Genomic DNA, 27,787 nt, shown 5'->3' with positions numbered 1-27,787 from the left:
ACTGCTTAATCAAGAAACAATTCATTATTCATTCAGTAAATCTCCAAGTAGAAAACATATGGCAAATGTGGCCAGAATTCTTTCAGAGCTTTCTTACTTACTTACTTACCTTTCCTTCTTTCTCCTTTTCCTCGTTCTACTTCTCCTTCTCCTCCCTCCCTCCCTCCCTCCCTCCCTTTTTTCTCCTCCTTAACATCATCCTTCCCTCCTTCCCCTTTTTGTCTCTTTCCTCCCCTTCCCCTCTTCTTTCCTCCCTTCTTTCCTCCATCCCTCCTTCCTTTTCTTTCTTTGAAAGAAGCTATCATTAGAATAAAACACATATCCTTTAAAACATTAACAATCTTCAAGTTATTTAGAGAACCATTAATGAGTTCCCCCACTGAGAAAAACAAACAAGCACTTTTTGTCCTCATATTAACTTTTACAACACTTCTGTGGTCCCTGATCTGGAGAGGTAGAGCAGTCTATGGTCGCACAGGCTACACTAAGAATTACAGAGTCCTGCTTGTGGTGGGCTGTGTTTCTGACTGACCAAGGTCTTGCTGGGACATGTAATGCTGGCTTGCTGTTCTACCCTCAACTGTTAAATTTCCCAAAAACACAGCTGTAGTATATGCTGTATTTCTGTCATACTCTCTTACAGACTTAATCAAAAAGAAGTAAGATCACAAAGAGTGGAAAGAAGGGTTAATGTTAAGAAATACTAAGTGATGAAAAGGACAGGAAATAATACAGGGATGTCAAAATACACTGTATTGAGGAAATACACTCTGGCCATTATAACTGTGGCTTTTAGGATTGCCATTTATGACACAGGGGTTACTAGCTGCTGCAGTTTGTAGACATGATTCAAAAACTGGAGTTTATACTTTCTACTCTTGAGTCTAAACACAGACCACATGATATTCTGAATTTCAGTAAGAGCTTAAAGACAAAAATCTACAGATAGACTGTTTGCTATTTGAAGAAAGTAAAAAAAAAAAAACCCAACAAAAAACAAAAAACCCCCAAACAAACACAAAAAACCCCCTCAGAACTAAATCATTCCTGCCAAACATTCGCCTGGTCCATGGTCTTTACAAAACAATGCCAAAGACCTGTATGTCTTTCATCAGACATGTCCTCATATAATTTAATATGCCATTAAAATCCCAATTTATTCCTACCAAAACAGCATATTCCTGATTCATTGCAAAACAGATCCCACTGTAAAATGCTCAGTCCTTTGTTCTTATTTTAAAAGATAGAGCTGTGCTGTCAGAAATCACGTATCTTTTCTTTACAGTTGTGTGGACCTATGGTAAAAGTCCCATGGAATTCTCTTTTGGTTTTGTTTTTTTTTTTTTTTTGGGGGGGGCGGGGCACTTCGGAAAAAATGCTTTTCTGTTGAGGCACTGCTGCACTTGCACTGCTTCTTGTAAGGCTTGTCCACCATTGGTTCAAGTGTTTCCTGCTATAGTAATCCCTGTAACATGCAACTCAAATCATGGGTTATAACAATTTAAAGGTATACCCATTCCAGTCTCCAGCCCTGGTCCCTTTGGACCAGGCACATGGTTTAACATTGCAATGAACTCCTCCCCTTGCCCCTGCACTGGCTTAGACATAACCACAGACTGCAGTCCCTTAGAGGTGTACCTGCTCCAAGTGGAGCCTCATCTATGAGCTAGTCTCTCCAGGGGTATACCTGCTGTAGCATATACTTATTCACAGCCACAGTTCCTTTGAGGTGCACCTGTTTCCGTGTGGCCTTAGGCATGGGCCACAATGCCTTCAGAGAGTTATCTGCTCCAGTGTGGCCTTACCCACACAGCCCCTTCAGAAGTAAACCTGCTCCAACTTGGCTTTACCCATGGCTGCAGTCCCTCCAGGGGTGTATCTGCTCTGGGCTTATCCATGGCCACATACTCTGAGGTGCTCCAGCATGACTTCATGCACAGCCACAGATGTTTCGAGTGTACCTCCTCCAGTGCAGACTTATCCTTGGGCCACAATTGACTCAGAGGCATACCTCAAGGCAGCACAGACATAACCATGGCCACAGATGTTTTGAGATATACCTGCTTTTGTGTGGACTTATTCATGGCCACAGATGCTTTGGGGTGTCCTGTTCCACATGGACACATTCACAGGACACTGTCTCTTCGACTTGAGTTCACACTGGAGTTCCAACCTGTCCAGTACAGCAGCACAGAAACATCAGCGATGCCCTCGCCATCTGTCAGCCCAGGTGCATCGTCACTGATGTTATCAAAATGTTCCCAGGCACAGCAGGGTAAGGTGATAAGCAGTACAGCACTACAGCAAGCAGTGAAATAAAAAAACCAGCTACTAATGAGCACTAGATTCTAATACACAGTAAGGCAAGCAAGCCCCATGGCAAGCATAGAAGCCTGTGCGTTAATAGTAAACAGCAATAGCAGCTATAAATTCACTCTGCACATTCCAATCAAATCTGTTGTTATTTGAACCCTTTGGGTCCCACATTTGGCTCCTCATTGTTTTTCTCTCTACACCACTTAGCAGGTAAAAAAAATCAAATACTCAAAGCTCCATTGAGTCACTGTAGTTACAAGCTCCTGATCTGTGCAGAATGGGCTGACATGCCCTGCTCTGGGCTTTAAGAATACAACTATGCAACAAAATCCTTGTTTCTCCCAACACCTGGTTGCGCTCAACATTTTGTTATTTATTGCTTTGTACCTGGTATAGTCATGTGGAACCATGCTGGTTATTTTCATGGAAGACTGATATGAAGAACAATATTCTAGGGGCCAGGGGAATAGTTTTGAGAATTTCTTCCCCTACACAGATAGCCTGCAGACATTCAGGCAAGAACAGGGGCAGCTCCATCATCAATTACAGCATGTGCTTGGCAGGGCTGTCAGGAGAAGGAAAGTAGTGAGACAAAAGTACATTAACTGTGTCAGCTCTTACTGTATACTTGGTTGCTGTAAGATGCCTGCTGCGAGGAGTAGAAGACTGCCTCCCAGAGTGCCTCCTCCAGCAACACAGGCACACCTTCACTCAGTCTGGTTCTGTTTAGAGATACTCTTTATGTCTTTACAGTCATGACATTCTTCCCTCAAAGATGTTTTCTATCATTAATCTTTAACGCTATCTGTGTTAAAAAAAAAGTAATCCTGGAATACTCTGTAAATCTTCATTTTACTTCAACAGGAATTGGCATTTCCCCAGCATACAAGGTCAGGGCTAATTTCAAACTTTTCTGAAACTTAGCCTCGGGAATTCTTGCAAGACTGGATTAATGAGAGATTTAAATGGATTCAAGATAAATTAAAGGAGGTGGCATGGTGCTACTGTGGCTGGACACACAATGTAGTAGTGGTTATACAGTTCCTCTGGACCATGTAGCTGTAACAGTCTTAATTTTTATGTCTTTCCCATCTACGCTTGAGAAAATTTGCACAACAATTTTTTTTAGAAACAGCTTGCAGTGAAAATTAAGTCCTAAACAAAAGTGAGGATTGTGATGCAGGTAAGTTATTTTCTGCTTTAGGAGCTGGTAAATATTAGATCATCCAAACAGACAAGTCTCTGTCTGAGCAGACACACAGTCCATGAAACACAATAGTAAATATTAGTTACTCGAAACAACAGTCACAGTGAGCAGAGTTTGAGTGATCTGTAGGATGCAATGTCTTCTCACAAAATAGGTCTTGGACAAATTCCAAGAGTGGTCAAATTTGTCAAGGTTACAAATGAGTGAAATTTGCCCAGCAAATGGTCCCCCTGAGCTTGCTCATTAACTAGAGGAATTTCTTGCTTTTCTTACTTGTTCATGGAGCAGGCAAACATGCCACTTGTCTGAGTTCTCTGAGATTTTTGTGGATTCTTTCCAGTTCCAGGGGTTTTACTGTGGTAGGGGAAGATTTGGCCCAACATATATGTGATTTTTTGTGTTACATAAAATTGTAGGAAAATAGCTCTGCCAAAGGGCACCAGTCATTTTTTTGGGTCTTAACAGCCCAGAGTTTTGTTGATCGTTTTTCCCAAACAGGATGTCTGTGCAGAGGGGAAACATTATTTTATTTAGTTTATTTCTGCTGTGATTTCTTGAAATTTCATCAGATTTCTTTTTTTTTTGGTACCATATTTTAAGCATAAAAATATTCACTGAATCCATACATTATAATATTGTTATGAAATAGTATACCAAATAATTTGGTTGCCAGTTCATAGTGTAAAGCAGATTAATCTTATCTGAATGAGATATTATGTCAGAACACAAAAGGTTTGATCATTAGCTCTCAGGGGTCAAAAACTTTATCCCTCGGGAGCAGCAACACTTTTCCCTCAATGAGCAGTCTAGCAGAGTTCTAGTCCATGTAATAGTCTTGTTACCATAACATGAATATTTATTGCTTCTGAAAGGAATGCTGCCTTAGCAAGAATGAAGGCTTTGGAGTCTTCTTGAATTGCTAAAAGCCAAAATTTAATAGCAGATATAAATACTACATGACACTTCTTTTGAGGAGACTTTCCTGGTCAAACCACAAAAAAACCCACCCCTCGACAATCACAAACTCCTTTCCTTAAATTATTCCAGAAAATGTTGTTCTGTTTTATAGACTAGCCATTACATCTCAGGATGAATGCATATGTTCAAAAGGAGAAAGGACTCATGGTCACCCATCTGGCCTTGTGCATTACAGACATCACAGATCTTTGCTCAGCAGTTCACATATTTATGACTTCTGGAAGAGGCAGCCTGTATAGTTTAGAGAGATATCCATTCTTGTTTAAACTTTCTTTGATCATACCTACCACATCTTAAAGATCTTTACAGTGCAGTTACCCTTTGGCTCAAATTACAGTCTCAAACACACTTTCTGTTCATGTATTGATGATCAGTGTCAATGGTCATTTACACTGGCGGTCTGTTAGGTCATCTTCAGCCACATTTTGTCTGCAGTCTTCTGAAACTACACCAGCACTCTCAGATGTTTAAAACATCTGCATTCACAGATTCTAAAAGAAAAAATAACATAACGTTTGTAGAATAGGCTCACTTATTGCTGTTGTACAACTGCTTGCAACTTTTTAATTTACACATCTAGGCTTCACTTATTTGTATTTCATAATCATTCATATAGATGTATTATCAAACATTCAATTTCAGATTTCATATAGATTGAAAATTCACAATTGTTACAATATCAGTTCTAAAAAAAGGCTTCTGTAGTTGGTGGGTTTTTTTCTCTAAACTAAGGTAAACTTCTTTCATGAATGGCAAACTGCAGTTTTTCACAATAATTTAATTTGCCTCCAAATGTTGTGATTTAAAACTAACCTCTAAACAATTTTTTGGTTTTAGAACTGTCCTTTATAAAGCACCCTCTCTGTGTGCATGTGTATATATTTGTGTGCTAAAGGAAACACGTGAAGGTAAAAAAGTAGAAAAGCCTGCTTACACAGAACACATTTTACTAGTTCATATTCATTGCTTCTAGGCAATTCTAAACACTGAGTTCAAGAATCCATTTGGTTGGGTTTTTTAATCCTTGGCTTTTTGGTGTTTCATGTTGCATTCCTAATGTTTTTCATGTGTTGCTTTGGTTTTTTCCCTCCTTATTTTTCTTTATTATATATAATGAATATTGCAGATTAAACAGTGGATACTCACCTTGACTTTAGCAAGGCTTTCAGCATGGACTCCTACAGGAACCCTATAGCAAACTGGAGAGATATGAACCAGAAAGGTCGATTACAAGGTCCTGGTCTGTTGAGCTCAAAGTGTTTTGATGATAGGTGGTATGTGAAGTCCAGCTGGCAATTCATTACTAGTGGCATTCCTTAGGTGTCAATGCTGGGGCTCACGCCTTTTAACAGCTTTATTAATGACCTGGACAGCACAAAAACTTCAGCAATTTCATGGATGACACTAGGTTGGGAGGTTGGGCAGCATGCTGGAGTGTACAGCTGCCATTCAGAGGGGACCTCAACTAACTGGAGAAAGGAGCTGGCAGAAATCTCATGAAGTTCAACAAAGGCATATGCAGTGTCCTGCACCCGAGATATGATATGATATGATATGATATGATATGACATGGCATGACACGACATGATAACCTCATGCGGTCACATAGACAGGGCACTGACTGGTAGAGAGTAGATCTACAGGAAAGGATCTGAGAGTTCTGGTGGACAACAAGTTGAATATGATGCATCAGCGTGCCCTTATGCTGGCTTTCTGGGCTCTGTTAGCCGGGAGTATGTACAGCAGGCTTATTGTGTTTAGCCAGTTGATTATTCTGGTTTTTGCAAGGCTGTATCTGGAATAATGTGTTCAGGTTTTGTTCCTAATACAAAAAAGACATTTCCAAGCTGTTAGGGGGTGTAAGCAGGAGGAAGAGACTGCCTTTTCAGACACTGCTTGAAAAGATATAGGTAATGTCAGCAAAGGCCAAAGTCCTCAGCTCCACATAACTGGTGCCTCCAAGAGTTTTTGATCCAAAAGAGTTGCTGATATACCTGCACTTACAGCTGGTATATTACGCTAGCACCAGAATGGAACTAGGACTCAGAAGATGCTTGGCCTTTCAGGAACATGGTTGCAAGTTACTGTCACGGATAACCTTTTACACTGGGACAGTGGCATGGCAAGACTGGATGAATAATGACTAGCTGAGACTGAATAATGAGGACAGTGCAGGTGATCTTTAGTGTCATAAAATAAAAGGGTATAGCAGATAATAAAAAGCAAGATATCTCAATGATTATTCTATGTAGTGTTTACTTACTTCTCACACAATGCTAGCAGGTGAGATGGACCAGTTTTACTTTATGCTGCATCAGGTAGAAATGAATTGTAGGGAATGTCTCCCGGTCTAATTTCATAATAACCTCAAATAGGACATTAGGAACAAGCACAGACTCTACCAAAATGGGCAAAAATAAGACTGGTCAGCCAAGAAACTTTGTCTTAAAGGTCAGGAAGGACAAAGTAAGATTGCCAGAAGTCAAGCTGTGTTAACACTTGCAGGAGAGATTCACACAAGCAGAAAAGGCTTTTTCCAGTGCAGAAATAAAGAAGGAAATTGATGCTTGTGCACTGTGCTAAGAGCTGAGATTGGAAGTAAATTAAGTACGTTCCAAGAAACTAAGTTAATTATTTGCTTCAGCTGAGATACAAAGAAAATGAAATGCTTAAAATAATCCAATTTCAAGGCCTGGAGAATATCAGTTTCCAGAATTCTTAAACCAGGCATATGAAACCATAGATCGAATAACTAAAATGGCTAATAAATACATCAACAAGGGATTAGAACGGTGTATCTAGAAAATAGCAAAGAAGGTTCCTAAATTATAAAGAAAGAAAATTATCTGGTAAATCCATTTCTATTTATATGCCTTCAGTAGCATTCAGTGCTATGAGAAGAGATTTTAGAAGGAGTAATTATGATGATGCAAGTAAAAAGGGATTGGGGTAATATACAACACAGTTACCCCATCTAGATTATGACAGACTAAAGAAACCGGTAAGAGAACAGAAATTCTAGACAAAGGCAAGGATGTAGAGGTAGCCTACCTGGATTTCAGGGAAAGAAATGAATATAGTATTACAGAGGAATTTATTGTCAAAGCTAGAGAAACTGAAGATTAGAAGAGAAGCCATCAATGTGTAATGAAAAGAGATGTAATAAGATGTGGTGAAACAAAGAATGTCTTGCTGTAAGAAGTTTTCAATAGTTTCTAAACAATTGGACTCTTACGGGTTCTTTAAAAACTTTCTCTGTGTTATTTTCATTAATGTCCTTGGCACAAATGGTGTGTACTGAAGAAATGGCTAATCAGGCATAGCTAGGAAGCACTGCCTCTGTGAGCAAACTCGAGTTTGAGAGAGCTGGATGCTCTTGAAGACTTAAGCAATGGAAGTGATATACAGTATACAATGCAGTATACAATACATGATTCTATGCCTAGGAATTACCGAGGAACTCATGCTTTAAATTCTGCAGCAAGAAACAAATCTGAAAACAAAGGTGGAACTAGTCATCCCTGGACAACTAAAAGCTAGATATATGATGCAAGTTGTGAAAAAAAGCAAAAGTGATTTGAGAATTTGCTAACTGAGGCATTTTAAATGATGTTTGGAAGATGTTTCAGTTGTGTTGCTGTTACTCTAATAAATGTCATTTGGAATTTAAACTGCAATATAAATAAAGAACAACTATTTGTATGATCAAGGAAATAGATAGCTTGTCATATGAACAGGCAAAGTTTCATGTGCATCAAAGCAAACATAATATTGCTATCACAGTAAAGGAGTAACATTGTGGTGTCCTTTATGCTTAATCATGCTTTTCTGCCTTTTCTCCTAACTGCAATGAAAGTTCAAAAACTTATTGAAGAGGCTATGCAACATGGTTCCTGACCATGTCACTAACCTGTAGTCATTGAACTAGCCAGCTGCAATTTTCTAGGTGCTATTTACCAAATTCATTCATGCAATTTCACATGACTTCCCTTATCTTATATAATTTACAGTGCATTCTTCCTTTCTTTTTCTATCCCCTTTTCTTCAAATAATTTCCTTACCATTTCTTATGTTTATAATTATTTTTCTTTTACTATCTGTGCATTACACATGTTTTTCTACTATTCCTTTTGAGACATTCCAATTACTTGCCCACATACATAGATTATATGCATAAGACAGTTCTTGGTGTACTGAATAACACTTATACATAAGTTTCCTAACAAGTAATATTTATAAACTCATGACTTATGAAGAGCTATTATTCACATGTGGTTTTTCCATCTCCTACTAATGCTTATTAAATACTTATACATCATATGCTGCACATTTTTTTGCTACAGGCATATGTGCTTTTATAACTTTCATTTTTTGATGTACATACAAGCTATGGAGGCTAAAATCATGTGGTTTCAATCGACGGCATCAAACAAAACAGATCTTTTCAATCTGGTGATTTAATATCAGAGAGCTTGGCTTAATGAAACACCTAGACTCTCAGATCTCCCAAACCATACCTCATCACCTGGAGGTAAAGTCTTTGGTTAGCTGCTGTAGAACAGTATATCGTTACTGAGTTCAATAGAATTACATGAGATTATGCTGGTTAAGGGTCTAGTCAGCAAAATTTAGCACTCTGAGGTGCTTTGGTCTGTACATCCATAAGCAGTGTCCTGCCTGTTCTGCATAAGGTTCAAAGCAGCTTTCAAAGAAATACTGGCCTGCCTTTTTGCCCCTGTCCAGGTATGCCCTCTGCACCTCAGTTTGCCTGTCCACTGGTGGTTAACTGCTGTGTTTCCCAAGTTTTTTTGTAGAGATGTATCCAACAGAAGCTGGCAAACAGACTGCAGAAACTCAGTTTGTGTGCCTCTATCATGAACGATTTGCTTGTTCCTGCCTCGATCTTATTCCCTGCCATTCTCAAATGGCCAAATTTTAAACTTTTTACATTTTATTCTGGTACGTAAGCCCAAAGGCAATTGGAGGGGTAAGGAAAGTTTGTGAAATAGTTATTCTGTAGTCAAATGTAAAATATTTCATTGTCCACTTTCTATACACCCTTATTCTTTAAGCTTAAACATTTTTTGTGCAACATCATACCCAAATGTATTACACAAACTTACTTATTACTGAATCATTTTTAGCTTGATTTTTAAAAGGAAGAGCCTTTTTCTGTGATTATGTCTGTCTAGCTCTCCTTCTCAGTAACATCTGAACCCACTGGCTAATTTCAACCAACTTAGACACAGCAAAAGAATTATTAAATTCCCATGAAGTCTTTTTCCCTTTTAAAATAGGTATTAGATAAATAAGATACACCATTAATGATTACAACAAGGAAATGGTAAAAGTCTTCCTTTTTTGGACTTTGGAGGAATCCACAAGGACGTTTGTTACAGCTCAGGAAACCAGTTATTTATACTTCATATTTAAACAGAATGGGCTTATGGAAGGGGAAAAAAGAAAAAGCCTTTGGAGGCGGTGGTTGTATCCTGTTATTCTTGTCTGGAATTAAAGGCTGAAAATCCTAAACATAATTAACGTAAAGTGAAAATGACCAACATCTCTTTCTTGCCCTCTGTACCTTGCAAAATTAGATGTTCCTTCCTTAAGTTCATAGTCCTGAAGTGTCTAACTGAAAAGCCAATATGCTCTGACATTTTGTTGAGCACAGGTGTCGTCCAAAGAATTATGAGACAGAGATTGTAACATTCTGTAGTTGTGGAACAGAATGACATGTTCCTGAAGATAAACTGGGCATTTATCCAAGCAAAATTCACAGAACTTTTATCTTACAGTATGAGCTTCCAGTGTGAGAAAACTGCTGTGCAGACATTCCTGTTGTAGCATATAACACTGCCTTTACACAGTGACCGTGACCAGATTAAGATAAAAAACCACAAGCCAATAGAAATCATAGGTACTTAATAATGTGAATCTTCATTTGCTAGAAATGACCGTGTTCTGTAACAATTTGACATTTGCATAAAGCAGAACAGTAAGAACAATAGTATCTTACTTGTGCTTCAAGTTAAAATTGAGATCTGGCCTTGCTGTGCTAGTTACCAAAGAGAAGCCTGTCTTCCATAACCTGACTGCAATAGGAAGGATGGATGAAATAAGGCATTAGCTGTCTTTTGCAGATGAAGACCTTCAACATTTAAATATCAAGACTCTCGTAAAAGGTCAATAGAAATTTGAAATATTACGAAGCATTTCATCCCTGGCTGTTGGAATCCCAGGCCAACATCTTAATCATATTAATAGTCCTCATTTTTATATCTTTTCTAGATTATCTTTGAAATTAAATTTATGACACCTCAGTTTGTGCAGATCTCAGGAACCTGTTAGACCAAGTGAATTCAATCTTAACATTTTCCTTAGGAAAAAGGCAGTTCTCTCTCTCAAAAAAAATACCTTTAGCTTAAGAAAAATACATGGTCGCTGTCCTGAAGTGCATGAAAAGGTGCAGGAATAAGACAGTTAGTCTTCTGCCAAGTAGTTTCTGAGATGAGAAGTGTGTGCTTTACATTGATCAGAAAGTTAGTACAGAAAACCAGCACTTCTCTATTAATTAAAACATTCCTTGTTTTTTTTTTTACTGAAACCTGAATAACAGTTTAACAGTATTATATATAAATTAGTCATATTTTAGATGAAATTGTATTATTGTAGATCTTTATAGGAGTACATACAACAATGAGCAGCTCTGATCAAAAGATCAAAAAGAAAACAACTAATTTTGAAAGAATAAAAAAAATATGGCAAATTGTATTTGATAGGTAGCAAGCTGAAAATGAAGGTGGCTTGACAGAAGCTAATCACTGAGCACCCTAGAATCAGAAAGCAGAAAAAGGATGAGAAAGAAAACCCAAGAGACAAAAAAATAAACCCCCCACTATTAAGGAACATTATAGGGCATAGATTGTAAATAATAATAAAAAAGTGTTTCTATAAAAATTTAAATAACTGCAAATGTAAAAGCGCTAAAAGATATACAGGCAATAAACTTTAGCATATGAAACAACGGAGGATGCCTGGGCAGTAGGCAAACCCCAGCACTTTGAGATGGCAGGCCTGAAGAGGCCTAGCTAAAAAGCCTCATTATTGGCCTCAGATGCTATGAAAAAATGAAACCCCACCTCTTTCCTCAGTCCATCAAAAGAATTGTTTAGCGTTAAAGCCAAGCAAAAGGAGGGTCAGTTGAAGACTATACTCTGTGTCTTGTACTGTCATCAGAACTATTAACAAATGAGCCTGTATTACTGTTGAAAGGCAGAAACACCACAGAAGATTTTCAGGTACAAGATTAGGATGATTTTCCTGGAAATAATACAGAATCATCTGCTTCTAAATCTTGAAAATTTGATCTGGAGTCCCATGAGAGAAAATAATCGTGTGTTTCAATCTTTTTATGCAGTAGATTTTAGGTTTGTAAGATTAAATGGAGTATGAAATCTGTTGGATGGACCCTCTGGCTGCTCAGGAGAGTGTTCTCTTCCACCCCAGGCAGGCTGCCAGCCTTGCAGCCAAAATTCCTGTCAGGGAATTTCAGGTGCCTCTGGGAGGACATGTTCAGGAGCAGAGGTAGATATTGTTTCTCTGTGTATGAGGCCATCTTCCTGATGGACAGCACAAAGGTTATGAATCCATAGGCTGTAATAAAACTGAAAGTAGGTTGTCTGACTGTCCAATTTCTACAGTACTGCTTGTGAGCCACAGGTATAGCTGATTTGGTTTGAAGAACCTAAAGAATATCTGTTATCAGTGGTGGTGAATAAGAAGTCATCGTCACCTCATGTCATTAAATTAGAGGCCAATCACTGTGAGAAAACGTGTTTATTGCTGTGACACTTGGCAAACTGATACACATCGGCTGCTGTCCTTTTCTGGGTAAAACAAGTCTAAAAAATTAGAATTCAATGAGGAAGCTAGCAGAGAAAACCTTTCAGGAACTAGTCTAGTAGAATGATTGCCTTTACAATGATGGTTTTTGTACATTTTTTGTGATTTTATTAAGAAAGAGAGAGAAGAAAAAAAAAAAGGTAGACCCCTTCAAAGATGAAGGTAACTGCAACTACAGAGATTCAGCTGAATTTATCACTGATCTTTGCAGCGGTTACTATTAACATTAGCTTTGGAAAAGTAAAAATAACTTTTTCCTAACTAGACTGAGAGGCAATGGGGGTTCCTTATATTATTAATAAGAAAAACTTTTCCAAAGGCTTTGACCTAGTGTGTTCTATGCATTATTATTGCACAAGCCTGTGAATTACTGTCAGTCTCCATTTTCTCTTGAGTCACAATCTCTTTCCTAACTTCTTAGGAAGGACTTCTATTTTAAATGTATGTGCAGAAACTGGCAGCATATAACTTTTTTTCAGAAGATCCCAGGTTTCTTCTGAAGGAAAACAATGACAAAATGTTGTGATTCCCATGAGAGGGGAGACTTTGGCAGGGCTTTCTGGGTCTCTGTGGGAAGGGAAGGGTTCCAATGTTTTCTTCAAGGAAGAGGAAGATTTTAAATTTCTGTCTGAGAGATATAATTTAAATTATAAATTACATTTCTACTGCACAGAGGTTCATTTGAATAATTAAATGTTTTACAGTGTTGTGGAAGAAATATTTTTTCATGCACGGTTGATATAAGGACTTCTGCTTAATGCCAAGGGTGGTGGGGTTTTGTCATCCATCATTTACAGGCAAACACAGACAGTGTGATTATACTGTGTTCATTAACCAAGGAGCAAAATTATATATGTAATCAAGAACGTTTCCAACAGAATCTGAAGGAAACCCAAGGATTTTACACACTGGTAGTTGGTACTTTTTATAAGCTGATATTGCATGAATCAACATCTGGAATCACTAACCCATCTGTAAATTAGGGTAATGAATTTTCTTGAAGATTTAAAGCACCTCTTATGATGCTCTTAATTTGCCCAGAAGGGGAGGTTTTTTCCATCCTTTATTGCTGGATGAGATTCTCTGAGGAGCCCATTCCCAGTGTGTGTTAAGGAGAGCATATGGAGCCTGGACTAATTAGAAACCTAGGAACTATTCTATGCCACAATGATTGTGACAACTGTGTATTCCTTATACTCTACCTTCCTAGCATTTCTCATTCCTTTCCTTCTGTCTCTACAGTACCCGGCATTCCCCTGTGTTACGGGTAAATCTTGTTTTCTTTCTCAGGACTGAGCATTTGGATTCAAAAAAACATAAGTGCTATAAGATGTTTTCAAATATTTTCTTCTACTGTTGACTGGGAAAGTGGTAACCTATTGGTAATGTCAGCTCATGATGTCACTTGTGGCACTAGATAAATACATGAGTAAGCACTCTTTGATAATAAATTAATGGGGTCAGTTGTTTCTTTGACTTTTGCTGCTCTGCTCTTCCCTTTTGGGTACAATCCCTGCTTTGCTATTCCATGTTTCCTGACATCTCTTTTGAAGCAGTTCTTTGAACTGCTGCTTACTTATTGGTATACAGAGTTGTACTGTTCTGCTTCTTAAATCTGTAGATCCAGTTAATACTTCTACTCTATGTCGAGTAGAAGCTGCTGGGCATGTTGTTGATTTGCATTGTTCCACAGTCCTTACTTTTTTGGGGAAAGATAAAAGTATAACTCTGAAGTAGTTGAGCTAGATCCATCTTTACTAAAGCTTTTTTTTGCCTTCTTCTTGGTAATAATTTTAAAGTAATGTTCCAATATAAAACATTTCTTGTATGTCAATGCTTCTTATATTTTGTCTTCCACCTAGTCAGCATTTTTGTTAGTCTTGTAAACTGAAGTCCCAAACATTAATGCAGCTTAATTTTCCTATAAACCATACAAATGCTTTCAGCGGGTTTACAGATTATCCCTTCTGCTGCTTTACAGCATGATAGTTTTTTTAAATGGATGTATAAAACTCCCCCCCACGCCCTTTTTTTTTTTTTTTTTTGGAAAGAACCTCTGGGCCGTTGTACAAATTTTAAGAGCAAAGTTAAACAAAAACTGGGCCCAATGCCCAGAGAAACCAACTCAAATAAAACTTGGGCAAAATAAACTATCCCAAATAGGAAGAGCTAGATAGAAGAAAAATGATGTATGTAGATCTGCCCAAAGATACAGAAAGTAGAGTAGAACAATTTTGCACTGCACAGAGTTGGTGTATAGCAGACAACTTCAGCAAGAGGATGAAAAAGATGCCTGTAGGAAGGGATGCTAGTGGATTGGGTCCCAATACTTTAAGGCCTGCCTTGAATCAGATTCAACTGCAGCAAAGAGCTTTCTCATAGAAACAAATGATGTTTCTACCATAGACCCTGAAAGCATCTTGTTTCAATCCCCAAAGCTCTGGGCACTCTTTCAGTTTACCAGCAAGAGCAGCTTAGGTGAAGCATAGGCTCTTTCACTTAGGTGAAAGCTGTAGGATTAGATCTGCTGTCTTGTTTTTCCCAACTGAGCAACTGGAAATTGCTTACACAAGGAACTGACACATCAGACATGACAGCTTTAACCTTTGAAATACACTATGCTCCAGATATGAGACTGATTTTAAAGAATGAGATTATAATAACAATATTTTTTATTTCCTTTCCCGAGCAATCTGAACATTTAAGCTTTCATAGCCTGTTTTATAACATGTCCTATATCCTTGAGATGGATAAACCACATTTAAAAGAAATTGAAACTCAAAATTCTCATGGACTAATATGTATGCAACTGCAGAGTTTTGCAGAAAAAAAAAAAAGTAGCAAATGCTGGAATGTGCCTTGCTTAAGACTTAAACTGCATGAATATTGTCCATTTTCTGATTACTAGATGACTTGTGGCTTAATCTACATGGAAGCACGTTATATATTAAATTGGTGGGGGTTTTGTAGAAGTCATGATCTGTTGTCTGAACCTTTAGAATTATTGGGTCTTTGTTGTTGGGTTAAAGCAAAACATTGTAAGCAGCTGCCAGTTTATCATCTTGGTGATCTTAGCAGATTTCGTAGGACTGTGCATGAACTTAATAGCAACTAAAAGCAGAAGAAGCCTCCCCAGCCTCCCTAAGACAAGAATTGATTGGGCCTTTATTGTAGGTTTTGACAGAATATTTTTGTTTCAAGATGACCTGTTTAGTGGATGAGGGAAAAGCTGTGGATGTTTTCTAAACATCCTTTGGCACCATCTCCACAATATTCTGGAGAAACTGGCTGCTCATGGCTTGGATGGGTGTACGCTATGCTAGGTAAAAAGCTGGCTGGATGGCCAAGCCCAGAGAGTGGTGGTGACTGGAGTCACATCCAGCTGGTGACCAGTCACAAGTGGTGTTCCCCAGGGCTCAGTGTGGGGGCCAGTTCTGTTTAATATCGATGGTCTGGACAAGAGGCTTGAGTGCACTCTCAGCAACTTTGCAGACAACACCGAGTTGTGGGGTGGGGGCGGGGGAAGTGTTGATCTGCTTGAGGGCAGGAGGCTCTGCAGAGGGATCTGGACAGGCTGGACCGATGGGCCGAGGCCGAGTGTGTGAGGTTCAACCAGGCTCAGTGCCGGGTCCTGCACTTGGGTCACACCAACCCCACACAGCACTACAGGCTGGGGCAGAGCGGCTGGGAAGCTGCCCAGAGGAAAAGGACCTGGGGGTGCTGGTCGACAGCCGGCTGAACATGAGCCAGCAGTGTGCCCAGGTGGCCAGGAAGGCCAACAGCCCCCTGGCTTGTGTCAGAAACCGTGTGGCCAGCAGGACCAGGGCAGTGACCGTCCCCCTGCACTGGGCACTGGTGAGGCCGCCCCTCGAATGCCGTGTCCAGGTTTGGGCCTCTCACTGCAGGAGGGACACTGAGGGGCTGGAGCGTGTCCAGAGACGGGCAGCGAAGCTGGTGGAGGGGCTGGAGCACAAGGCTTATGAGGAGCGGCTGGGGGAGCTGGGGGTGTGTAGCCTGGAGAAAAGGAGGCTCAGGGGGGACATTATTGCTCTCTATCACTGCCTGAAAGGGAGTTGTAGGCAGGTGGGGTAGGTCTCTTCTCCCAAGTAACATGTGGTAGGACAAGAGGATATGCCCTCAAGTTACACCAAGGGAGGTTTAGATTGGATATTAGGGAAAATTTCAGCACTGAAAGGGCTGTCAAGCATTGGAACAGGCTGCCCAGGGAGGGAGTGGAATCACCATCCCTGGAAGTGGCCAAAGAGTATGTAGATGTGGTGTTAATGGACATAGTTTAGTGGTAGACTTGGCAGTCCTGGGTTAACAGTCGGACTTGGTGATCTTAAAGGTCTTTTCCAAGATGAATGACTCTATGATTCTGTGAGAAGTGGTAATATCACCTGGTACATCTTCAGCATACAGTTCTACAGCTGGCACAGCCTCCTCATCCTGCTTTCCAGTCGTACCGCTGCATCCTCCTTCCACAGTATTCATTACATCCTCACTCTCTTTGTTTCCCATAATTCCCTCTTCCATCACTTTCCTCTGTTTTATATCAAAATTAAAGTTTATACAATTGGTACTTGGAACAGGACAGATAATCTGATTTGTAGTAACTAAAGTGAATAGTTGATTGTGTATTACTAAAGTTTTTCTCAGCCTTAAATTTGTATTTCATTGTCTTTCATTTAGTCTTCTCTATATTTGGAGAATATTTATTTGCTCTTTGCTAAGTTTTATCTCTGTTTTGCTATGTTTATAGGACACCATGTGTACTTTCCAGGAGTAACCTCAATTTCCTTGACAGACTCTACTTGTTTGCCTGTATGTCTGTGTCCCACAATGCTTTTTCTTATACCTTCTTTGCTTTAGTACTCTTCTTTCTTTTCCAACCTGAAATAAATGCAAATATACAGTAATTTCTCTTAGTATTTCCACTAACTCAACTGAACTCTAGTTATTTGTAACATATAGATTATTTTTTTTTAAAGTGGCACAAAAAAGAATCATAAAACCGCAAACCCTGTATTTCCTATTACATTTGTTTTATCCAGCAGGCAAACCAAACCATTAATCAGTTGGTTTTATATGTGCTGCGTGATCAGGTCCTGGCAACCATGACCTTAGTCCTGGATAGTGTTTAAGTGTGTGATTAACTTTGAGCAGATGCTTAGCTCCTATTTTTGACAGTGGAATGTAAGCACATCTGCTTCCTAAGGAGTCTCATTTCTACTGAAGTTAATGCAAGATTTTCTTTGACTCCAAAAGGACCTGGATCAGACTTCAGTTTCCTGAAGATACTAAAGAATCCTGGAACTCTGTTAAAAAGGCTTTAAAAAAATTAATTAGGGTGAAAATAACTGGTCTTCTCAAAACAGTTATCTATTTATTTATGTCTCATTCTGTCATAGTGCCTACGCATGTATTTTGTTAAGCTCCACAGCTTCAGGGACATTGCATGCTGTGATTTATGTCACCATTCATGGGAGCCTTTAACTGAGGTTTAGCTTCCCCTCACTTCAAGTACTTAATTTGAACATGACCGAGATACTTCTAGGGGGTTTTATCAATGCTTACATATACTCTTAGAAGTGTTGTGCACACACGGTTCACTTGCTTTGGAGAATTTTTAGGCCTTCAGAAGAAAATGGTTTCTTCTGAAGAGAACACCTTCTTAGAAGTGTAGTATATTTTATTTGTAAACACAGTGTTTTCAGTAAAGTATTTTTTAAATCAAAGATCTAATAAACCTTCATTTACTGAATAGATGCCAACAAACTTTTCTTTTTAAAACTAAACCAACCATAACTGGAGTAATATTAAAAAAGTAAATATCCATATCCAAAATGATTTGTTTGAGAAAATACTCATTTTTAAGCAAAAGGGAAATGTATAATAATTTTGATTGCTTTTCACTCCTAATGAAGAAATTAGTAACAGAGCAAATAGAAGGACATTAATTTTTTATCTTTTCAGTTTAGACTCAGGAAAAAAGAAGGCTAAACTATTTTTAAATGATGGCGGTTTTTTTCTGGGAGTTGCTATGCAATGCTATAATATGCACTTACCCTAAGGTTACTCTAAAGTGTTTATACACTTTATTATACATGCTATCATCTGGAACCTCGTATGTACATTAATTTACCAGTGGCTATTGCCAGGGAATATTATAATTCATGGATTCTTCTTTTGAGCTTATGAGCATGCTGGTCTGAGGTCTGACCCTGTTCTTGCTAATCCAGGAGTGAAATAAGGGAAAGCAATAAATATTCCCATTTCAAAGATGACTTGGTAAGCTGCCCTTGTTTTAAATATGTTTATGTAGTACCCATTTAAAATTTGTGCTTTTTTAAGAGGGTCTTAAAATACAACCTCCATAATGATCGATCAACCCTAGGAAGCACCTGTTGTTTTATATTATATGGAGAATATGATTTGGATGTGTGTTCTGCTCTTTGACTACATAATATGTTTAAATATTATGTGTTGGCTTATGTCTCTTCCAGCACTGAAAGCAGTAAAACTCCTACACTAGTTGCTTTTGAAAGGCTTCCTCTATAACCCTACTATGCATTACCCTTTTTCAGGAGTTTACTCCTTTTTTACTATTAATATTTTTCTCCTCCATATGATTCTACTGTAATCTGATGCTGGAACTAAACAGGTTTATGCCTCCTTCACAGAAGGAAGGTATATCACAGTTAGCTGTTCTACATTGCGGCCTTGGAGTCACACGATGTATGAAGTAACCAGGACCACTAGAGAGAGCTCTCGTAACAAAACACTGCTCCCCCATGAAGAAGATCCCTGCAATCAGTCCAGGCACTTCATTGAGTTCCAGGGAGATCTTACCACTTACCTGCGGCCAGATCCCAAGTTATATATAGTTTTATACAAGGCTTAATCCTGAACTGGCGTAAAGCAGACAAGAAGATTATAGTCCCATGACCTATTAGCAGTCTGGATTTATGAAGTGAAAACTGTGCAGTCCAAATGTTGATTATTTTTTGTGGAACAGTTACAAAAGCAATTGAGAAAGGAAAGAGGATATCATCTGGGCTTTGGTATAGCATTCAATACAATGTCTGACGAAATCTTACTTTTCAAATGAGTTCAAACTGGCTTGGATCTGAGTTTCATCACATGGACTGAAAATTGGCATACAGAACACATATAAAATTTGTTAATAAACAACAACATATTGAGGTGTAGAAGCTGAGTATAAGGGTGCCACAAGGGTTTGCTTAAGGTGTTGTCTTCTTCAAAATTCATATAAATAATCTGGAATTGAAACACAAGCATATTAATGAAATTCACAGATGATGTTAAATTGCAGGTTGTGCCAGAAGCAGTCAAGACAGGCAAATAATAGAGGGTCCTAGAAAAAATAGAAACATGGGCCGAGAATAACAAAATGAGAGTCAACTTGGAAAACTGCAAATACATCTGGGGAAAATTAATTCAAAACAGACACTCAACAAGAAGGCTAAATCTGGAAAGCAATGGTACTGAAGTATATACCTGAGGTGACAGAGGATGATGAGTGAGATAATGCATGAGCTTGCAGTGTAACAAAAAAGAGCCACTGGAATTTGGAGCAGCCAACACAAAACATCTCTTCCCCACAAGGTTGAAGGTACAGAATCTGGAATATTCTGGTTACTACCAGGCATTTCACAATCACAAAATGCCAAGTAGAACCTTGATTGTAAAGGTGATTCTAATGCTGGCAATTTAGAAGTTGAGTCTAGTCTAGTAAAATTATCTCATTTTCCTTTATATTCTATGTTGAGAAAAAAAGAGAAAGGAGACAAAAAGCAGGTGACCTATAGCATAGTTCATTCTATACCTTTTAAAAAGTATCTGCTATGAGGTAAGTACACGTCTCTATGCCTGCAGAAGGACTTGAACTCTGAGACAATGAACTGCCTAACTTTGAGTAAGTGTAATTATATTTAATTTATTGCATCCACTCCAGCCTTTTATGTCAGGATTGTTCATGTATTTACATTGCTGGATAAAATGCCAGAAGTAATTCTGGTGGAAACACCTATCAGATCTTGCTTCTGAATGCCCTAGCCAGCAGGCACCTTATCCTTGAGATCTTGTTGGCCTCATAATGCTTGCACTCCCGGGTGCCTAATGGTCTAGCTGTAACATGAGCCTGCTACTCTTCCCCATTCCAGTCAAATGGCATGTTTTTTGGATGTAGCAAATTTGAATTTAAATTTTAATCTGGTCAGACTGACAAAGCTGTAGAAACCAGGTCTCAATTTTCAGTGAACATTCTGCAGCTAAAGGTCTTCCTATTGGCAATGTTCTTGAATGGGAGATGGCAGTTCAGTACTGCCTTTGGATATCAGATGTGCTTGCTAATGGAGTGAGTGTCTTTCCCAGAAGTCCTGGGTGGAGGTTAGGACTGGTTACAGTTCATCTGGCTGCAGTTGTGTACCATACAGGCACCAACAAGTGAGACACATATATGCACCTAACACTAGATAAGGTGAATCTCACCTCTACTGTTTTAGCTGTGCATTTTTGCATCAGAAAAGAGCATGGATGGATGCCAGTACCTATTTACTTGTTAAGGCAGTTCTGTGTGTGCACAGAACTTGATAGTCTTAGCACTTGTGATTTAAATAGGAGTTGATAAGTGAGAGATGTACATAAATGGCCACTGTAGCATTGGCTTTCTGGATTGTTGTTGTAAACTCTGGTGCCTATAAACATAGCATACTGGGTGCCAAAAACGTATTGGATCTGCATCCTATCCAAAACCCCTACTGCTCCAGTGAATGATGTGTTAATCTAGATTTAGAACTGGGTTTTGCTGTCAAGAACTGACTAAACCTTGGTTAGTTAGATCAAATACCTCAAGATAAGTATGCACAGCAGAGGGAAGGAAAGCCTCTTGAAAACTATTTTCTCTTGCAGTTTATCTGAATTGTTAAACAAGAGCAGAAGCAGAGTATTCTCATTGTTTTCAGAAGTTTCTGTGTTCTGTATTTTCATATTTTAATGAAGTAAATTTTTTCAAAAAATGTCATTCCCAATAATTATTTTGATTTTCACGTAAATTTGCTTTGACAATAGTACTTTCAATACTTAACAATCTATTTCCTTTTTACTGATGCTCTTCTTTCCAATGGGTATCCAAATGTTCCTATACTTGGATTCATTGGATTTTTTAAAATCTGCCTAGACATACAGATCCATCACTGATGGCAAAATACTCATTATATTGATGTAAAGTATTTTCCTTTAAATTCTTTTAATAAGAATATTTGACCTGTTTTCTCTGAAATGACAGTAATTTAATCAAAACATATATTATATCACCATTGTTATGGTATGCAGTTGATCACACAGCTGCACCAGACTGCAGAATTGACTTCCAAGCCTAGCTGAACTTGGTTCTATTTAAGTTAGCTATAAGTAAGACACAACAAGCTCTTTTGCCCCCAAAGACCCAAAGTATGTAGCAGATTAACTATCAGCATGTTTCTGGGTTAATTAAAAACGCAACAAAACTTCTGTATTTACTGAAAGGAAAACTTTTGAGTTAAATCTTAAATATAAAAGAAATTAAAATTTTGTAAACTTTTGTAGTTTGCAATCATGAAGATGGGCAGGGAGCACATGAAGTAAGCGGTTTCATCTGGATGGCAAAAGTAATGTGAAATCTGCAATTTTTTTTTCCTTCTAACACTGCCATTCCTGTACCTTTTGAAGTCATACGGAGGGTAGCCAAACCAAAAGTTACTAGCAAATTTTATTACAAAATGTTTTCTCTTTATGCACTGTTTAAAAATTCTTAATACTTTAAGTATTTTTGAATAGCAGCTCTTTTATTTTTAGATTGTGTACCTCTTACTGATTCAGAAAACAACTACCCAGCACTGAGAGCAGAATACTGAATGAATACCTTGTCTCTGATGTAGGGATTCATTGCTGTTGGCGACTGGAATAGAAATTTTGTTGCCTGTCTTTTTCTGGTTTTATTGTGCTCTTAAGTTTCTCATGGAATACCCGATAGGAGATCCATTGTGGAACTTCTTTCATACAGCCCATGAAATATGGGTATGGTATTCCTAATACTGATAGGAACATAATTATTTCTGGGAAAGATAAAACCCAACCCTCTACTCTGAGTTAATTTTATGAAGAAATCTGTTCCAGTGAAGAACTCCCTTCTATGCTGCCTGAAAAAAGGTGTGGTTTGTTTCCTGTTTTTTTAACAACTAAACATAAAAAGAATACTCACTGTTGAAAGCTATCAGGACTCATAGTCCTAAATAAAAGCCTCACAATTCTTTAAGTAAAAACCTAAGCTTCTGTTTTCCCTGTCCTGGTGTTATTGTTTATATCTGGGATCGGTCACATTAGGCAAGTCATGGTTCTTTTTTTAATTATTATTATTTTTATTTTTTAACTTTAACTTTCTACAGTTCCAGTTCTCTGGCTAGTCAGATCAAAGCAGACCTTCTTGACTGATTTCGTGAGTTCAATGCCACTCTAAGAACTCCTATTTAATTAAAGAGCAAGATCTGTTTTGATCAAAGTCTTCCTTTTGATCAATACAAATCTGGCATATGTATGAACTCTGGATAAACAAGACTTAGCCTGGAAGAGGGATTGAGATCATCGTAGTGCTGACAATCAGACTCGCATCAAACCTCTCTGAAGAACAGTCCAACTATAAACTCACAGAACTGCAGAAATGTTGATTGAAAGTAATCTAGTCCAACCCTCTGCTTGAAACAGGGCTATTACCAACATCAAACCAGAGCTACCAGGGCATTCTTGTTTGGAAAAACTTCCAAGTCAGAGTCCAAAACCTCCCTGGGCAACCTGTTCCACTGCTGCACTGGCCCCCGTGATTTTTTTTTTTTTTTTCCTTTTACTTGATGTCTAATCTGAACACCCCAAGCCACAGTCAGAGAAAAGCTGGATTTCTTCACCGCTGTCAAACTACTTCAAGTAGTTGTAAGCTGTTATTAGATCATCCTGTAGCCTCCTTTTCACTGAGTCTTCCCTGTTGCTCCAGGATGCTGTGAATATGTTGAATGATATGGGCCCTTATATCAACTGCTGGGGTATCGTGCTTGCTGGCCAGTTAGATCTGAGCCATCACCCATCCAGCGAATTTTCAGCTCTTTCAGTCCATTACCTCCTTAGGTCTAGACATGATTGCTGTGGGACATAATTACAAAAGCCTTACTAAAGGCAAATTTGTTGCTACCTTACCTTTCCAGTTCATCAATAATCTACTCATTTTCCTATAAGGAGTAAAAGCCAAATACACATTTTGTCTTGAGGAATCTAAAGAAACTGATATTTTGTGCCGTAACTGGTGATGAAAATTACTGTCTTGAAAACGTTTATATTTTTTTTTTAGAGAAAAAAATTAACTGCTTTCATTCCTGCCGTCCATTCCTTTTCTTTTACATTGACACTTCCTTCAACTTTATGCATGTTGTGACAGATAAAACAGATATGTTGTGACAGATATGCCAATATCTAGTAACGATTATGCAATAATCTGACAGTTTCAGTACTGAATAGAAGCTTTCACACTAACTACAGTTAAAATTATAAACAATGAACTAGCAACTTCAACACTGCAAAAACTGAAAAATAATAAACTGTCCAGCTTTTTGTAGAACTATATTAGCAGATAGCCCTTTTATTTCCCAGAAGTTTCTAGGCTGGAAAAACCCACGATCTATTTATTAGTGGTTATCTGCTTCACTCCCTCATCTCATTCATGTGTAATAACAGTCAATTCCTTTCATCTAGACACATCTGGTGTTTTATTCACTAATAGCTCCACCATTTAGATCCAGTAAGACATCTTGACAATTTTTGTAACTTCCTTGTTGCTTCCTAGTTACTATAATAAATTATTGATCTTATCACTTCTTTTCTAGCTGTAAAAAACAGAAGTTTTAATACCACAGGCTGAATCAGAGGATAAAGTCTTGCATTCTGAGTTACTCTAAGTCCTTTTATTTTGTCTTCTAATAACTGCTTTTGTAATATTAATTACAAATTAATCGTAATCTTTTCTAGTTATTAAAAGGATCTGGACAAATGGTATTTTAGACTTTTAAAATGGAATGTCTCACATGTGCATCTGAAAGCAAATTTTTTATGTGTTGAGTAATGCAGGTGAATTAAGTGCTCAATAGGCTACTCTACAGCAGACAATAAAATGAGCTATAGTCTGTTCTCTGGCCCAAAGAACAAGTGGCATGGCACAGCTTCCATCCATGCAGCCAGCTCCTCTTCCCCACAAACAGGGTGGTCTCATCCACAGCCACAGGTTTGTGCTGCCTCTAAATCATGTCTGTGCTTTGTCTGTATGAGATGAACTTTCCATAAACCAAATTAAGCGTGGCAGCATATGAACAACTGAACTGTGTGGATGAATTTTGGTCTGTGCTCAAGCCTATGCCCAGGTCTTCTTTAACGTATTAATGTAGATATAATTAGGAATAGAACAGTGCCATGCTTATTTAAAGCTGAACATCTTCATACCTTATGGTGCATCCCTCCAGTCAGATTATTGTGATTTCTATCTTATTTAAATCAAGTGCCATATAATCAACTCTATCCCACATTAAAGAAAAAACCAAAACCAAACCCAAAAAAACCCCACAAAACCAAGCAAACAAAAATCACCCCCACCCCATCCCCAATTTATCATTTTGGATTAGTTGTATTAAAAAATGTTGAATGTAATCAGCATGCTAATATTGTTTCCTTTTCTACTGAACTTCTACATAGGATTGACAGCAGGATTAATATGAAAATGTTAAATAGTTAAAGATCCTAATGAAGTATTTTTCAGACATGGGTTACAGTCTTACTGCTTTTTGAAAATGCTTGCTTGCATATAATGGTGAATGACTGATCACTAAAGTTCCTTGATGATGGACCATTGAGAGCTCATGATCACTAATACACAGAGTTTATCATGGTGTGGTGGAAAACCTTGTTAACTGCAAAGTCAATGGATGGAAGTCCAAATCGAATGGCAGCAATAATGTGAAACAATTATTCCCAGCTGTGTATGTTAAGATTTTTAACTGTGGAAGTTGAACTCGTGCTCACCCTGGAGAGACTGGAAGGGAATTACTCTAAGCATGCATTTGGGGAGAAGGAAAAAGAAGATGGAAGAGAAAGACACTTAGCACCCTGCATTTTAACTTGCCTCTCTCTCTTTCATGAAATCATAAACTGTAACTCTAAAATGGACCCTTTGATTATATGTCACCTTCTGTACATCCCAAAACAAAAAGTTCTCTAGTTATCTCGTGTTCTCCTGTAAACAGCATTTCATTACAACATATCTTCTAAAACAATATTTAAATAATCAAAAGATGCAAAAGTCTCCATTTTCTCTGCTTGTTCATTGTAATTTTTTTAAAGGGCTATACTGCCAATTGAATATCTCTTACAAAAATGGTTTAAATAGTTTATGCTGATACAGCTATTCTGTGAGATTGTCAGTTAAAGGGTGGCTAAGAACTTCACATTACAGTTGTTGCAATTCACTTTATTTTTTTTCCTACAATCTCAGAATAGAAGACATTTAAAAGCATAAACAGAAAGCTTTGTTCCATCTCCTTCAACCCCAGAAAAGATTCAGCTCAAATTCCCTCTACTACAGCCTTGGGGTGAAAGTCCAAGTCATTTGTTATTTTGTCTGAGTATGACTGTCTGTCTTTAGTTAGCTAGCACAAAAGCTGCCAGCAACTTCTGCATAGGGTAAGAAGCAAGAAGGAAAAAAATAAAATAATAAAAAAATATCTGTAAAACAAGTATCATATGAAAGGCAAGGTGGTTCCTAAGAAACCTAGCCAGCCAAACTGTAACAGGGATCTTTTAACTTGAGGTCAGTCAGACAGTTTGGGGAAAATGGAAAAAAAACCTCAAATCAAGATCACTAACTTGGTCTGCACACTAGTAGTGCTGCTCTCAATGCAGAGGAAAATGACAGAACCTCATAGAGCAGCAGGCAGCATTTTCATTTGTGAACTACACAGTTATTACAATTGTAGTCACAAGTAATTTGAGTAGCATAGCATTTATAATCAATAGTGGTTTATAGTAATTACTGGTAACATACACAAATGCATTTATCCTTGCTGTTTACAAATATTTGAACAGTGATGTTTTTATACAGGAAAGGGAGATTAAAGAATATGCAGATGAGGCTTTGCAGGGTTCATTTCTACTGCAGTTAGATTGAGTTTCTCAAGACAACACCCATTTAGTTATGTTACACTCTGGTTTTCAGAGGTGGTTAGCATGAGTTTAAGGCATGGTAATATAAGAGAATTCTCAACTTGCATCACTGTACTTTCTCAGAACTTCTATAAAATAGTCATTAAGAAGTAGCCGAATTTGGCTTTTAGGTTTACAGACCCACTGAAATATAGATTTATAGTTTGATCCTTTGAAGGGCTGCTAAAAGTATTACAGGAATATTTAGATCTGGGCTGATGGCTTTCCATATACTTTCTGCCTTCTCACTGAAATAATTACCAGAAACATCAACAAAAGCCCGGATAGCTTCTGTCAGAAAAGACGGATCGGAAGGGAGCAGCTATGGGAATTCTCATCCTCTCATCTGCACTTTCTTCATTATTTCTGCCTTAAAATTATATGCTTTGTGTACTTCTTGCTACTCAGATGACAGGTTCTAGACATCTTTAACACCATGCTTATTTATATATTTTTTTTTGCTACTAGAACAATTTACAGGGACTAGTACTTTATTTTAACTTATTTTTAATTTTTATTTTTCCCACATGTAGGAAGAATTACTAAGACGTGAGGATAAATTCCTATAAAATTCTTGTTAGAATTATTCATAAAAGCTACAGACTCTACTGAAAAGCCCTCCCTCTTTCTCTATTTGGCTAGAAGGGGAGCTACTCTTAGTTTAGTATAAGTCACTCTCACTCAACAGCTCAACACTTTGGGGTCAGAAGTTTGCAGATTTTGTGTATGGTGCCCTGAAAATAATTTTAAATACACAGTCATTTAATTTAAAACAAAAAACAAAAAAAACAAAAGAAACCCAAAAACCACAAGAAAGGGCTACAGAAATTTGGAGCCTGCATATTGTGTTTGCAGCAAATGGCTAATCCAGAAGCTTCTGTGAATAAAAAGGGAGATTTACAAAAGTATCCTGCATGTCAAATGGATCTAGTAGGGATTCTTCAAGTAGATAGAATTCGTTTACTATGAATATGAAAAAGACCAATTAAAGTCTTAATGTAAAATTAATGTAAATGTATTGGTTGAGAACAATTTTTAAAAAATTAATGAATGTGCTTAATAATAATTTTTCTTTTATTTTGTATAGAA

Source organism: Falco peregrinus, chromosome 3 (genome assembly GCF_023634155.1).
Source record: "Falco peregrinus isolate bFalPer1 chromosome 3, bFalPer1.pri, whole genome shotgun sequence".
Classification (NCBI taxonomy): Eukaryota; Metazoa; Chordata; class Aves; order Falconiformes; family Falconidae; genus Falco; species Falco peregrinus.
This window is presented reverse-complemented; position numbering follows the sequence as displayed.